Source organism: Rattus rattus, chromosome 1 (genome assembly GCF_011064425.1).
Source record: "Rattus rattus isolate New Zealand chromosome 1, Rrattus_CSIRO_v1, whole genome shotgun sequence".
NCBI classification, from domain to species: domain Eukaryota; kingdom Metazoa; phylum Chordata; class Mammalia; order Rodentia; family Muridae; genus Rattus; species Rattus rattus.
In genome coordinates, this window is record NC_046154.1 from 185385342 (window position 1) to 185402128 (window position 16787).

General features: G+C 40.4%; 1 pseudogene; it reads left to right on the forward strand.

The window, feature by feature from the left end:
• Positions 1-8129: 8129 nt before the first annotated feature.
• Positions 8130-8252, forward strand: LOC116890596 (annotated as a pseudogene).
• The last annotated feature ends 8535 nt before the right edge of the window (positions 8253-16787 follow it).

A 16787-nucleotide genomic window follows, 5' to 3' on the forward strand; every position in this document is an offset into this window, starting at 1 on the left:
AAGACTGCCATCACTTAAATCAAAATCCATTCAATCTCTTTATCCCTCCTTGCTTCTACTCCATGCTGCCATCTAACATACACATTTCCTGGACCACCTATTATTACCATGTTCTAATCACTTAACCTGTATGTGAATGTCTACTTTTTGTATAGCCATTTTAGTGGAAAGGGTCTGAAGAGAGGAACTAGATAGTTGTTGGTAAATTTTCTATATATACCTGGGCCTTTGCATTTTAAAAACTATAAGGTCCTGAGATTTTTTTTCAGGGCTGTAAGTGGTAACATCATCCCCATGTTTCCCAAGGAAGCTTAGAGACAGGTGAACTCACTGCGGGGCTCAGGGTCACCAAGGAGAGCAGCGAGGACTCAGAGCCAGGGCACTGGGCTAGAGAGTAAGCTCAGTGGTTGCAAAAGACCCTGGCTCAATTTCCAGCAATCACTTGGAGGCACACTACTTTCTCAGGCACAAGCTTGCATGTGTGTGATATATAGATGTCTATCCAGGCCAAACGCTTATAAGCATGCAATAACAGATAGATAGATAGATAGATAGATAGATAGATAGATAGATAGATAGATAGATAGATAGATAGATAGATTTGAAGATCCAGACTTTAAGGAGAGAGAGGAAAGGAAATCCACATTACAGTTCTCTCTCTCTCTCTCTCTCTCTCTCTCTCTCTCTCTCTCTCTCTCTCTCACACACACACACACACACACACACACACACACACACACACGCACATCTCTGTATCACATAAACATGTGTTGGGAACTCTGATTCCAGAGACCACAATTTTCATGACAGTTGTATATATTTTCGTATTTAAAAGAGATTGTTTTATAATTTCAATGAAATATAATCAATTAATTTTTTACACACATCCTTATTTGCAAAACCACAGGAAATGAGAACCAAACTGGGTAATGGTAGTGTTACAGACTTGGCAAAGACACAGAGAACTGGAGAAAGAGGAAGAGGAAGAGAAAGAGAAAGAGGAGGAGGAAGGAGGAGAAAGAGGAGGAAGAGAGGGGGAAGGTAGATGAAAGAGGAGGAGGACGAGGAATTGAAAGGAGGGGACAAGAGGAGGAGGAAGGAGGGGGAGGAAGGAGGAAAAAGAAGGAGAGGAAGAGGAAGAGGAAGGAAGGAGGAGGAGGAAGAAAAGGAAGGAGGAGGAGGAAGGAAGGAAGATGAGGAAGAGGAGATGGAAGGAGGAAGAAGGAAGGAGGAGGAAGAATGAGGAAGAAGAGGAAAAGGCAAAGAAGAAGAGGAAGAGGAGGAGGAGGAAGAGAAAGAAGAAGAGGAAGGAGAAGAAGAAACAAAATGAAGACCGGAAAGAGGCTAGATGTCTTGGTATATGTCTTAAAAAGAAGTAAGGAGAAAGCTGGATTTAGCCTCTCAGAGAGAATAAACCAGAGTTAATATAATACCTGGAATATCTCAGGACTTGAAGCCCTGGATTCCTTTGAACATTCAGAAAGAAGGTTATAGCTGGCAAACAAAAGAACTGATCGTAGAAATGTAAGCAAGGTAAATCTCCATGTTGCCATGACCCCAACGCATTGCCTTGAGTTTTTACATTAACTGTACGGAATAGACAGTGCCCTTCAATATAGAAGTGGAAGCAGTATACCAATCACTAAGCACAGGTAATGTTTAAAAGAATTGAGTGCTGAGTCTGTCCTGTTCATAATGCTAACACTACAGCATGCTGAAACTTGGAATGTTCCACTAACTTTCCCATGCTATAATCTCTGTGTCTTTAATCTGAATGGCATTGGCAGAAGATTGATACAAGATATAAATAAATATGTAAATTTCATCAGGGCAATGGTAAGCCAAGCTAATTCAAGATAGCAGTAACGTTCATAAACAAACAGCCCCCCTCCCAAAATCTCTTTAATACAGCTAAAACTTTGCAATCCGACTATTTCTAAAAGGCATGATTTGCTCCTTAAAAGGGGAAAAATTATCCATAGGAGGGGATATGGAAGCAAAGTTTAGAGCAGAGACTCAAGGAATGGCCATTCAGAGCCTGACCCACATGTGGCCCATATATATACAGCCACCAAAACTAGATAAGATTGATGAAGCTAGAAAATGCATGCTGAAAGGGATAGGATATAGTTCTTTCCTGAGAGACACATCCAGAGCATGGCCAATATAGAGGTCAATGCTAGTAGCAAATCACCGAACTGAGAATAGGACCCCCTTGGGGGGAATTAGAGGAAGGATTGAAAAAGTTGAAGGAGCTTGCAACCCCATAAAAACAACAATGCCAACCAGAGCTTCCAGGGACTAAACCACTACCGAAAGACTATACATGGACTGACCCTGGGCTCCAACTGCATAGGTAGCAGAAAATAGCCTTGTTGGAACACCATGGGGAGGGGAAGCCCTTGGTCCCGCCAAGGTTGGACCCCCCCAGTGCAGGGAAATATGGGGGGGCAATAAGGGTGATGTATAGGAAGAATACCCATATGGGGGAGGGGGAGGGGGAGGGGATGGAATGAGGGCTTATGGACAGGAAACTGTGAAGGGGAATAACGTTTGAAATTTAAGTAAAGAAATATATCTAATAAAAAATTTTTTTAAAAAGACATGATTTGATTTTAAACATGTATGCAATATTTGTACTATTTCAAAAGATAAAAATTATACTTCAGTTACTTTGGAGAGCAAGATAATCAATGCTTAAATCATGTGAAACTGCAGCTTTTTAATGTACCCTATGTATTTCTTGATATAACATCCTAATTAAAATACTTTCCCAGGTGACATTTACAATCCCTTAAACAAAGATACATTGATTCAAGATTCTCTGAAATATGGGATACATTATAGAAAGAGAGAAATGATGGAAAATACAGAGTGTAGAGGAGAAAAAGTCAAACCTGTGAAGACCTGTTCAAACAGCCATGCGGACATGGGAGGAAACGAGACCCAGAGTGTAAAATGCTTAAGAAAGGAGCTGAACAAGGAGAATAACAGAGAAAGATGCAGGGATTTGCCAGTCAGTGCGTTTCACTTTCTAATTTTTATTCAGCAATGGATGTCACTAATAAAGGTAAAGAAGAGAAAGAGAGCCTAAAGTTAATAAATTACCCTAGCTGCATACAGCTGTATGCTGTATGTGTGCCATGCAAATCATGCCTTTGCTAGCTTTGACAAGCTAGAGGAACATATCAGAACTGTTCGAAATTTGACTTTTACATGCCTGGTTTCCCAAAGACACTGAGAACTTGGTGAGTGGAAGTGTTTGTTGAAAGAACTTATCTGTGAAGCATGTACAAGTCGAGCTGAAATCAAAGCCTGCGGACACATTGAAGGTTTACTGTGATCCAGCAAAACATGTTTAGGAAATATGCTGGTATTTGTGAAATAATTTGTAAACTTCTGAAAATGAAGTAGAATATGCAATGAAATTGTAAACTTTAAATTTTGAAATTGTCTTCTGTTTTCCCTACATAGTGATGAAAATATAGGAAATAGAAATGGATGGATTTAATGGGGTGGGGAATGGAAAGACTTGGTAGAGAAGGGTATATGACTCCCCAGATAACTCACATTTAAAGGTCCAGTAACTCAAACAGGGCAGGAACTTAGAAACAGAGACTGCTGGGGACAGCATATGATGACAGGGACTTCCAGCAGTAGGCCTGGATGGAGACATCTCAGAAGTCCATCTCAGAAGCCTGTGGCAGCTCCTTGTAAAACAGAGTGGCGTCTGGGACCCTGAGAAGCAGGAGACATATCCCTCCAGGGGACCCGCCATCTGAAATAAGAGGCTGCCTGCAGTAGGCCTGAATGGAGTCATCTCTTGTTCCCATTTCTCCTAACCTTAGCCCTGGACAACTATATAGATTTAATTTGTGTGTGACTGCCTTTCAGTTGGCTTTGGTGCACATAATTATTCTATTATATCTGATTTTCCTACTTCTTCCTCCTTCTGCTCTGGTGAATTCTGTGAAACTAGATATTCCTTGATGTTAGGATTCTTAAACAATTGGAAATTGAGGCATAGGGGCACAGCACAGCCCTAATGGCCCTGGTGCATGCTGTGGGTTCTCATCTTGGCAATGATGTAATAACTGCACAATAGTAGTTCCAGATTAATGCTTGACTTGCAAAGAAACTTTGAAGAAATTATTAGAAAATGAATTAGAGCCAACATTGGGACCCCACGAAAGGAAAAAGTTATTGAAGTTAGGAAATAAGTTTTACATAACATTTGAGATAAGGAAATATAGAATACATAAAATTACACACTAGTAAAACTAAGTCAAAATACTGGGACTTTTACGAGAGTCATTGTGTGCAATGTAAAGGAACAGAAAGCTAGTGGAACTACTGAGTTAAGGGTTAACGTGATTCTTTCTGGCCACTGCCTGGCAGCTTTGTTTATGTCATTTATCATTAGAGCTTCAGAGGAAAATGCAAGCAGCTGACCTCAGAGCTCTGAGCTCTGAAGTATAATAAGTCAAATGTTAAAGCTTAAATAATGATAAGTTTGCAATTATTATTATTTTGGCCACAGGCCTGGGAATAGGGGAAGCTTGAAACTTTGGGGAACAATTGTAATTCTTAATTCTTTGTGGGATGTGGTTATTCTTTTGAATTTGATTTGGCAATGATTATACAATGTCTTTTTTCTATCTGCTTTTGGATTATCAATAAGACTGGGGCAAGAGAAAGGCTAGGGAGCAAATGAGAGAACAAATGAGAGAGCGAGTGAGGTACGAATGAGGGAGTGAATGAGAGAGCATGTGTGAGCATGTGTGAGCATGTGTGAGCATGTGTGAACATATAAAGAACAAGTGGAGAGCAAGTGGAAAGAGAATGAGGTTTATGAGAGAGAGAGAGAGAGAGAGAGAGAGAGAGAGAGAGACAGAGATAGAGACAGAGACAGAGACAGACAGAGAGAGACACGGAGAGACAGAGACAGAAAGAGACAAAGAGAGACAGAGAGACAGTGGGAGAGACAGACAGACAGACACAGAGAAACAGTGAGATAGAGAACATGAACATAAAGTTGAGTAGGTAGAGAGGAGGTGAATATTTGGGAGGAATGCAAGAGGGAAGGTAAGTATGTTCAATATATCTCTATTACGTTCTCAAAACATTGGACTAGAGGTGGCGCAGTGGTTAGGATCACTACCTGCTCTCCCAGAGGTCAATTCCCAGCAACTTCATGGTGACTCACAACCAACTATCCTAGGATCTTGTGCCCTCTTCTGGCATGAAGGTATACATGGAGATAGAGCACTCATACATAAAATACATGCATAAACCTTTAAAAAAACTCAAAGAATTAATAAAAGCAACTGTGCTCATGGCAGCTTTATTCATAAAGGCCAGACTGGAAATAACCTAGGCATCCCTCAACCAAAGAATGGATTTTTAAAAAATGTGGTAAAATGTGGTACTCATCTATTTAAAAAAAAAATCATGAGCTTGCTTCTTCCTCTCTTTCTTGATCTTTCCTTCCTGCTCTGTCTGCTCTTGTTCCTTTCCCCTCTCCATGTGCTCATGGTCAGTCTCTATTTCTCTCCTCTCCTCTCCTCTCCCTTTTCCCTTCTCTCTTCTCTCCCTCTTCCTTCTCCTCCCCTCCCCTCTCCTCCTCTCCTCTCCTCTCCTCTCCCCCTCCTCTCCTCCTCTCCCCCTCCTCCTCCTCCCTCTTCCTCCTTTCCTCCTCCTCCTTCTTCTTCTTCCTCTCTCTCTCTCTCTCTCTCTCTCTCTCTCTCTCTCTCTCTCTCTGCCTTTCTCTATCTCCACTACCCTCTCAACTCCCCTCCCCATGCCCAAGGGGAAAAACTTGCAGGCAAATAAATAGAACTAGAAAAAAGCATCTGGAGTGCTATAATCCATTCCCAAAATACAAACATGCTTATAAGGGGCATTAACTGCTAAGCAAAGGATAACCATGCTACAATCAGACCCAAGAGGCTAACTAACAAGGAGGGTTGAATAAGGGAATGCACAGATCCTTGGAAAGATTTTGGAAGTGGACTTGGGGCAGGCAAGGATCAGTTAGTTGAGTTGTGGTGGAGAGATGGTGTACTGGGAGAGATAACTGGAATTGAAGTGCATTTGAGGGTGCTGCAGAAAGCTAGTGCAGTGTTATCTTCTAGAGTGACTTTTTGAAAGACTCCTAGTAGTGGGGAATATGGAGTCCAAATCTTCTATAACCTGGCAAGGGTACCAGTAGTAGGACTAAGACACAAACCCAGCCACAAAGCATTCAACCTACAATCTACTCTGCTTCAAAGAGGTGCTGGGGAAGATAGTGGCACAGGACATGTGGGCGTGGCCACAATGACTGGAGTTTAGATCCATGCCTAGAGAGGGAGCCACACATCTAAGACTTCATGGATAGCCAGGAACCACAGACTGGTCACCCAAAAGACACAGAATAGAACCAGACATGACTTGGAAAAAAATTTAATAAACTGATCACTAGTGATATTTTTCTATGCTCATAGATCGGTAGCCTAGCCCAGTTGTCAACAGAAAGATATCATCCAGCAACTGAAGAGAGAAGATGCACGGACCCACAGCCCAAAGCTAAGCGGAGCTGGGGGAACCATGCAAAAGAGAACAGGGGGAGGATAGCAGGAATACAGAACTCAAAGTATTAACTAAGCACAGCTCATAGGGGATCACAGAATGAAGTGACAGTCATGGACTCTGCATGCATATGAGCTAGGTCCTCTGCATAGACCTATGGTTGAGCAGCTGGCACTCTGATGGGACTCCTAGCAATGGGAGTGGGGGTGTCTCCAATGCTCTTGGGGTTCTTTTATTTTATTGGTTCCCTCTTCCAAATCTCTCCTCTCTCTCTCTCTCTCTCTCTCTCTCTCTCTCTCTCTCTCTCTGTCTCTCTCTCTCTGAAATGGGAATTAGTGGATCTGGGGAAGAGGGGAAATGAGGAGGATGACTGGGAATGGTGGAGGGAATGGAAACTGTGGTTGAGAGATGAGGTGAGAGAGACAAATATAATACAACATATTGTTTTTTAAAGATAATGAGCTAAGTCTGAAAAGGATTGTTTCACAACAAAGACCTTCCATGGCATGGGAAGACACTCTGCAAACCCATCTTTCAGTCAGATAAAGTAAGACAAAAAAGATTCACCCTTCATCCTTATTTAGAGTTCTAGAAAGTACACTATAAAATACTTTTATTTAAGATATATAGCTATAGAGACAGAGACAGAGATAATATGGATAGATATATAGATTAGATATATAGGTATAGATATATAGATAGAGATAATATAGATATACATCACACAGAGACAGACAGACAGACAGACAGACAGACAGACAGACAGAGAGAACCAGTTGAGGAAAAACAGCTTGAGGAGAATGACCTAGCTAATCATTTCCAATCATTTTTAGCATCATAGTTTTCTATTTGTTTTCCTTTCCCTCTGTGTAACAATTTGCCACTGAGGAAAAAAACCTCATTAATGTAGCTGCGAAGGCCAATAAAAGTTATGAATATTTTAATCAAGCTAACAAAATTTTCAGGGGTTCATTTTAACCCTTCTGTAGGGATAATTCCTGAAGAATTGAACTCTTTCTCTTCCATAATCCAAAAGAAAAATTCTGAGTGACATTAAACCATCCATAATCCTAAGAGATGAACTTAGAGTCCCGGTAACAAATGATTGAGAGGGAAATGAACATCTTTTGATATATATTTTGATATTTATATTTTTTGATATATATTTTGTATGGTGTAATCACGGTCGAGCAGCAACTTCGTCTTCCTCTGTGTATGTTCACATCCATGTGTTTTGCTGGTCAGGTGGGTGTGCATAAAATTAAACTGTAAACTGAAGGGTGAGACGAGTTTTCCAAAACAAGAGGGCTTCTCGTGTAACAAAGAAGTTGGGCAATAGTGTGGGGGCTGCAAAGACAACGCGAAGATCCCAGCTTAACTGTAGTTTAAATGTGAGAGAATGTAGGGAGAACAAAGTGGTTTAGTTTATGTTGGGAATGAAAGTGGATGCCTCGTTTGTTAGAAATACTACTGCGGAAAAGAAAGAAATATAAGTATATATTCAATATCGATATGGTATGACATCTGGCCAATATTAATCTGTGCGGTTTCTCACTGATATTATTTTTAGAGGCTTTGCAGGTGTGGCAGAGGTGTGCATGAGCCATAGCAGGTGGCAGAGGGGAGAGAGGCTATGCCTGTGTTCTGTGTTCTGACGCCTGAATGATTAGTAGCCTAAAAGTCCCTGAAAAAAGGCTGCCTGAGATGACCCTGATGGTGCCGTGCAGCGATGGGGTGGGGGAGTTGACAAACTGCACCCTGGGTCAGAGCACTCCTGAGAGCACTCCTAAGGTGACGCCAGACACTCAGAGACCCCTGGGACCACGATGAGGAGCAAGGAAGTGGTGGAGAAATGGAAGGGGAAGAGAAACAGAAGGATGTGGGCATAATGAAGAGAAGCAGAACTGGAGACCTGGGGGTAGTGAGGAACAGCCTGACGTGATTAGCCAATGATGCCGCCTGGAACCACGGTGGGATCCTGGCCTGTGCTTCCTTGGATTTGTGGCCATGCAGAAGAAATCTGTTACTACCAAAGGCCAGGCAGATACACCTGATCTGGGGACTTGTTGGTGGCTGAGGGCTGTGCAGAATTGGCCCCAGCCCTGGGGACTGTTACTGCCAAGGCATGTGTGCCTTCGCTGTACCCTTGGGGGTTTCATCTCAACAGTTACCATCAAACCACACCTTGGGTCCCCAAGCAGAGTTGAAATAACAGGACGTAACAGAAGTGTGGAGAGCTCTGTGGATGCCTTTTCCCATCCAACACTTGAAGAATGGTATTCACAGATGGCTCTTGAGATAGCTTTATGCATTTTTTTCTTTCTAGTGAACGGCTGACCTGTATTAGAATTGAGCAACTGATCACTAACAGCTTATTAAAGATATTTGTTTCAATGACTGTTGGTGAATTTCATCCAGAAGTCCAGGGGACTTTCAATTTCTAATAAGTTCCTGTTGTATAAAAACGAATATCATATCATCTTTTTGCATTTGTCATTGCTTTCCCTGCCCTTCTTAATTCAGCGGGGCATATGCTAGTATGAAGAGATCTTTCTCTAGAATTATGTGTATATGGTGATTTACCACAGAGCTATAAAATGGTTTACATTGAAACCGACTATAATTTTGCTAAATCCAGCTATTAAAAAAGTTGATATCCAAAAGCAAACAATCCTATTTTTTTCTTTTCTTTTCAAAACTCTGACCTTCAAGAAACATCATTAGACTCTACCAGAGTATTTAAGATGTTGGAATCATTTCTTTTTCTCTCTGTCATAATACCAGAATGTAATACAAAAAAACTTGTCATACCTTCAAAACTAACTGTAAAAGTGTGTCAGTGTGTGTGTGTGTGTGTGTGTGTGTGTGTGTGTGTGTGTGTGTGTGTATGTAATTACCCATCTCTGCTTATTTTCCTTTATATTGGCAGGTCTAAAGTTCATTCCTTTGTCACTTTTCCAGTGAGCTTGTTAGTTGAGCTTGTTGTCTTAATGTATGTTTGGCTCACGTATATTGATTAATTACCAACTACTCTGAGACTCTTACTATGCTTAGCAAATTACAAGATGATTTTAAAAATGCTTTTAGAAGGCAAAGGCTCCGTCTCAGCTCCTAGGATTATGACAGGACTGTGGGTGGGCCGTGGGTTTGTATGCACCATAGTCTCTTAGAACTCTGAGATGGTTCAAAAACTAAAAATTAAGAAACCAAGGAAAGGAGTAGCAAAACCTGTGTTCAAACCTCATGCAATGAATCTAAACCATCATAACTTACATAGCATTCTTCCAAAAGTATTTTAGTTAAAAAAACCAAAGATTTTAGCATATTTTTGTGAATCATACTTAATGTTTGCCCTGATCCCCTAGAAAATATGTGAGTAATTTACTTATATCTATTGCTGTGTAAAAAAATTACTTTATTATCCAGACTTGAATACAGCAGGTACTAATTAACTTGCAATAGCTTCCATGACGTGTGTGTGTGTGTGTGTGTGTGTGTAAAAGAGAGAGAAAAAAATGAAAAAGATACGCATGTTCATTTTTAATAACCCCTTCTCAGAAAGGAGTATTCATCACTCATATTATTCATACATATGATTTGTATTAGTAAATTTTCTGCTGCTGTTAGAAAACACCATAACAGTGGTATCTTGTATAGAAAGAAGAGTTTATTGGAGCTTACAGGTCCAGGGGGATAAGATTCTACCACACGAGAGAGGAAGAGCAGCTGGAAGACTTGGTAGCCAGACCATGAAACTCAGCGCTCCCATCTTCAAACACAAGCACAGACCAGAGTAAGCAAAATGGAAGTGGAGCAGAGTCTTTAAACTCACAAAACTCAACACCACTAACACGTTTCTTCCAACAAGGCTGCCCTTCCTAAAACTTGCAAATGGCCCAACAATTGGGGCCAACACATAGGGCAAGGAGGGGCATTCTCATTCAAATGTCTAGACAAACTCAGGTTCAATGTGAAGAGTGCAGAGTGGCAAATCTCTGAAAGACAGAGGACTGCCTTGAGGTGTAGGTGCTGAAGAAAGTTTTGCAGCCCCTCACCAAAATGTCACTTGTGTTGACAATTAGCTTCGTGATGACATCATGGATACGTCATACATTTTACCTTTCTCTCACAGGCATGTGCTTTTGGCCTAATTTTGCCAATTGCTCCCTGTAAAATTCTCATCCTTCAGTCTTTGCTAATCAGGCCTCTGTGAAGCACCCTCTCCCATTGGGAACCTCTCTGACTCCTGCTTCATGATGTAGTGAAAATATCTTCTCCGGTACTTATTTCCAGACTTCGTTTAGCATACTGAGCACCTGCTTTTGTCTGCTTCACTGTCATCTTTGTCAATTTATTTATTACACGGGCTTAATTATTTCTTAAATCTGAAAAAAAGAAAAAAGAAGAAAATGTGGGTAGGATAACAATTCCTCTACCCAGAAGAGTGTGAGGCCATGAAGGGAATATGCTGTATAATTTGATTTACTTCGTGCTAATTTGATTTGGTTCTCCAGACTTTACCTAGGGCTATAATGTAGGACATACTCTTTACTACACGTTAAGGACTATGAAAATTAGTAGTGTTCTTTTATGTGTTTGTGTGTCTTACTCACTGTTCTAGTTCTGAGAAGAAGCACCATGATCGAGACAACTCTTATAAAAGAAAACATTTAACTGGGGCTTGCTTACAGTTTCAAAACACTTAGTCCATTATCAACATGGAGTGGAACTTAAAAGCAGATGGGTTTGTGCTGAAAAACACAAGATCCTGAGCCACAGACTTGTGAAGCAGAGGGAGAGGCAGAGAGACAGAGACAAAGACTAGGCCTAGCATGGGTTTTTTAAATTACAAAGGTCACCCTCAGTGACACATTTCCTACAAGACCACACCTACTTCAACAGGGACACACTTCCTAATCCTGGTAATCCTTTTAAGAAATTCCACTCTCTGGAGCCCAAGCATTCAAATATTCTCATTCAAACCATGAGACCATGCATATGAAAACATGCTGTTATATTAAATGGCTTTGCTCTACACACACACACACACACACACACACACACACACACACACACACACATTGCAATATGTGTATGTGTGTGTTTGTGAAAAAAGAAATGAGAATTGACTTGATGCACTTCAGTACAAACTGTTCCAGTAATATAATCTCTGTCTCTCTGTCTCTCTCTCTCTGTCTCTCTGTCTCTCTCTCTCTCTCTGTCTCTCTCTCTCTCTCTCTCTCTCTCTCTCAGTCTCTCTCTCTCTGTCTCTCTCTCTCTGTCTCTCTCTCTCTGTCTCTCTCTCTCTGTCTCTCTCTCTCTCTCTCTCTCTCTCTCTCTCTCTCTCTCTCTCCCTACTCAAGTCCAAATTGATTTTCTACTATGTTTGAATATGGTTTCCCCTCCAATACTTACTGAAATTTAATCTCTACTATGAGATGTCAAAAGACAATGATTACATGTAAAAGATTAGAACTCTGTCCCCAAAAATACATTCATCTATTCATATGATTGATAGGTGGGTTAATGAATTGTATTGAAAGTGGCTCTTGAACATTAAGTAAACTCAAGTTAGGACCAGTTCTGAATTTCTACAAAATTAAACTATAGATTTAAAAAAAACAATACTGGCATCAAATCCAAGTCATCCTTGGATTGCATATATAAATCACGGAAGTCAGAATTAGCAGCAAATATTTATAGTAAGAGCTAGAATAAGGATTGTCAAAAATCCCCAAAAGGGACAACATAAATAAGGCACTTTGTAACAGCTGTGCTGAGCACACACGTACACTCGAAATTACATGTTGTGTAAAAGGTAAAATGTTTTCCATGACCTGAGACTTTTCATGAGTCAACTGTTCCTACTTCTCAAATTGCTTTTTTTTTTAATTATATAATGTTCTTCCTTAATAACCTGTTTTAATTTAACAGAAGTTCAAAGCTGGTTTCCCACTTGACTTTGACTAAAGAACAGGAAGCCCTTCTTTCTGCACCCTGGTTTGTACTTTGACCCACTGGCTAGACAAGCACTTAATACTTCAAACATTCTTAACCTTTGATAATTTTCTTTGCAAGTCTACACTGTGGAGCTAAAAGGAATTTATCACCCACAGAGAAACTTTTAATAGCTCAGATCCCACTTTGGGTCTTTTGATGTTTCAAGATGAATTGTATGGGCTTTGGTTCAAATCAAAGTGGTAGCCAAATTGTGCTCAATAACTTGAGTATCTTGTCACACTGCTCATTGCTTTGTGATATGGAAACTCTTAATGTGTATTCTAGGTTTAGTGGATCCAACCTGCTTACAAGTCTTAATCTTAGATGAAATTATTAATGACTTTAAAGACATTCTTTCCTTCTACCTCCACCCCAATATACATTTTCCTTACTGTTATCAAGACAATGATTTTCCATTTGAATCTTCTGTACTGGAATAATATTGGGTACCAAAAAATAATTGATAACTAAAGAGACAAAAACTCAGGTAAATGGTCTCCTCCTTAGCATATCTCCTTCGAACTCAAGGAATAGAAACTGAAGGAAGCCCTCACTTTGGTCTGAGAACAATGAGGATCTGAATGCCACATGGGACACAAACAGTAACAGAGTAAAATATTAATAGTAAAAACATGTCATTAATGTAAAATGTTACCCTTTGGAAGACTATACAAGGGAATAAAAAATGAACTAAGACTTACGGCACAGTTGTTTATAGTCTATATTAAAGAAACTCCCCACTGACTTTAGCAGTGCTCCCTAAAGTCACAGTCCAAGATTCTGTATAAGAAAAATAGAATTGAATTTCAACAATATAAATACATATGTGCTGGTTGAAAGGAAGAAGTGACCGCCTTAAGTAATTTGTAAATACGATTCATGAACAAAGCTTTCAATTTCTATGGAATCCCAAATAATAATGCAGACAAAGGACTTTTGTAGTAACAACATTGAACTTTCCTGGGCATTTTGATATGTTATAGATTTCTGATTAATAGTCACAATTATGTACAGATTTTTATTGGATATTTTACTTATTTACATTTCAAATGTTATCCCCTTTCCTGGTTTCACCTCTGGAAACCCCCTACCACATCCCCCCTCCCCCTCCTTCTATCAGGCTGCCCCTCCACCCTCCCACCCCCTCCAGCCTTCCTGACCTGGCATTGCCCTACACTGAAGCATTGAACCTTCCCAGGACCAAGGGCCTTTCTTCCTACTGATGCCCAACAAGGCCATCTTCTACTACATATGCTGCTGGAGTCATGGGTCACTCCATGTGTTCTCTTTGGTTGGTGGTTTAGTTCCTTTGAGCTCTGGGGGATCTGGTTGGCTCCTGTGGGGTTGCAAACCCCTTCAGCTCTGTTAGTCCTTTCTCTAATTCCTCCATAGGGGTCCCAGTGCTCAGTCCAATGATTGTCTGTGAGCATCCACCTCTGTATTTGTCAGGAGACAGCAATATTAGGCTCCTGTCAGCATGCACTTCTTGGCATCAGCAATAGAGTCTGGGTTTGGTGGCTACACATGGGATGGATCCCTAGGTGGGGCAGTCACTGGATGGCCTTCCCTTCAGTCTCTGCTCCATGTTTGTCCCTATATTTCCCTTAGACAGGAGTGATTCTGGGTTAAAATTTTGAGAAGGTGGATGGCCTGGCCCCATCCCCCAACTGGGGGCCTTGCATAACCTCTGGATATGGTATCAACAGGTTCTCCCTCCCCTTTGTTGTGCATTTAAGTTGGGTCCTGTTGGGTCCCTGGAGCCTCTTGCTTTCCTGACATATGGTATTTGCTGGTAGCTAACCCTACTTCCCCATCCCCATTGATACACACCCTGTTAAATTTCTAGACCCTATTAATATCATTCCGTTTAGCACTGTACCCTACTTTTTTTTTTTTTTTTTTCGGAGCTGGGGACCGAACCTAGGGCCTTGCGCTTCCTAGGCAAGCGCTCTACCACTGAGCTAAATCCCCAACCCTGTACCCTACTTTTTAATAGACTCTCTGGAGTCTAACTTCTTGAGTTCTTTATATATAATGAATATTAGCCCTCTCCCAGATGTAGGATTGGTAAAGATCTTTTCCCAATCTGTTGGTTGCCATTTTGTCCTAATGACAGTGTCCTTTGCCTTACAGAAGTTTTGCAGTTTTATTTAGTCCCATTTGTTGATTCTTGATCTTAGAGCATAAGCCATTGGGGTTTTGTTCAGGAAATTTTCCCCAGTGCCTATGTGATTGAGACTCTTCCCCACTTTTTCTTCTATTAGTTTGAGTGTATCTGGTTTGATGTGGAGGTCCTTGATCCACTTGGACATCACCTTTATACATGGGGTTAGGAATAGATAGATTTTCATTCTTCTACGTGCTGACCTCCAGTTGAACCAGCACCATTTTTTGAAAATTCTCTCTTTTTTCCACTGGATGGTTTTAGCCCCTTTATCATACATCAAGTGACCATAGGTGTGTGGGTTCATTCCTGGGTCTTCAATTCTATTCCATTGATCTACCTACCTGTCTTTGTATCAATACCATGCAGTTTTTATCACTATTGCTCTGTAATACAGCTTGAGGTATTTGAATTTGCAAATTGCTTTTTCTAACTCTATGAAGAATCAAGTGGAAGTTTATTTTAACCTTTTAGTTCCAGTGGGATAAAATCTACAATGATGAGGATGGTACCACAGTAGGAGCAGGAAACAGAGAGATCACAAGTCATGCACATACAGGAAGTGAAAAATTAAGAACAAGAATTTAGGCAAGGTTATAAATTATCAAAGCTCACCCCAGTGGATTTATTCCTCCAGCAGTAGTCCACGTCCTAAGATTCCAGAACCTACCCGAACAACATTACCAACTGTTCAACACTATCAAGTGTTCACACACGTGAGCCTATGGGGGACATTTATTGTCTAAAACACAACAAATACATGTCTATGCATATTGTACTACTTGACTTCTTTCATTGCTTTTTTGGTAAGATATTTGATGAGTACTTTTATTTTGACTCAGTTTTAGAACACAAGTCAAGTTGTCAGTAAATATTAAACGTACACACTACACACACACAGAGAGAGAGAGAGAGAGAGAGAGAGAGAGAGAGAGAGAAGGAGGGAGGGAGGAAATTACATCACTTTCCTCACTCCCTTTTCCTTCCCGTAGTTCCATACAGGTACCATTCTTTCAACCCATTCCCTGCCCTCCTTCCCACTTACAAGTTGATACCCTCTTTTCTATCATTATTATTTTATACATATTATGTATGTATATTGTGGTGGTTTGACTATTCTTTGCTCAGGGAGTGCGTGGCACTATTAGGATGTGTGGCATTGGAGTAGATATGGCCTTGGAGGAAGTGTGTCACTTTGAGAGCCTCCTCCTAGTTACGTGAAAGCCTGTCTACTCATGTTTGCCTTTAGAACAAGATGTAGAACTCTTAGCTCCTCCTGTGCCATGCCTACCTGGACACTGCCATGCTTCCTGCTGTGATGATAAAGGACTGAACCTCAGAATCTGTAAGCCAGCCCCAAATTAAATGTTGTTCTTTATAAGAATTGCCTAGGTCATAGTGTCTCTTCACAGCAACGGAAACCCTAAGACATACATGTATACACAATATATAAACACAACATGCTACATTCATTTTTATTATTAGTGTGTATCTCAGCCTGCTGAGAGGTCAGCACTGAAGCCATATATAAGAATTTTTCTTGAAACATACATAGCCATCTTTTCCCTACAAACATTATTGATGAGAACATTTAAGATAGTTACTGTAACATACATCTTAATTGATTTAAAAATAGAACATACATGTAACAATTAACTTCCAGGATTTTGGTTTTGGTTATTTAATTATAATTTTGTGCAAGACTTGAATATGAGTCTTAGGTTATGTAGAGAATATTCTTGGATTCTGTAGTCAATGGCTTTCAAAAACATATATAAATAATTTATATTAGGAGTAGAAGAATCCAGAAGATTTTAAAGAAAGAATATTGGTCAAAAACAGTATAATCCATTGACGATTTGAATGAACTGTTGTCTTTGAGCTCAGTTGCCTAAACACTTAGTCCTTAGTACTGCTGTTTATGTAGAAGTGAGAGGTATGGCCTTGCTGGGAGAGGGTTGACACTGAAGGCAGGCTTTCAGATCCCATAGCCATATGCTATTTCCTGTTCAATGTCTTTGTTTCCTGCTTTTAGTTCAAGATGTGAAAGCAT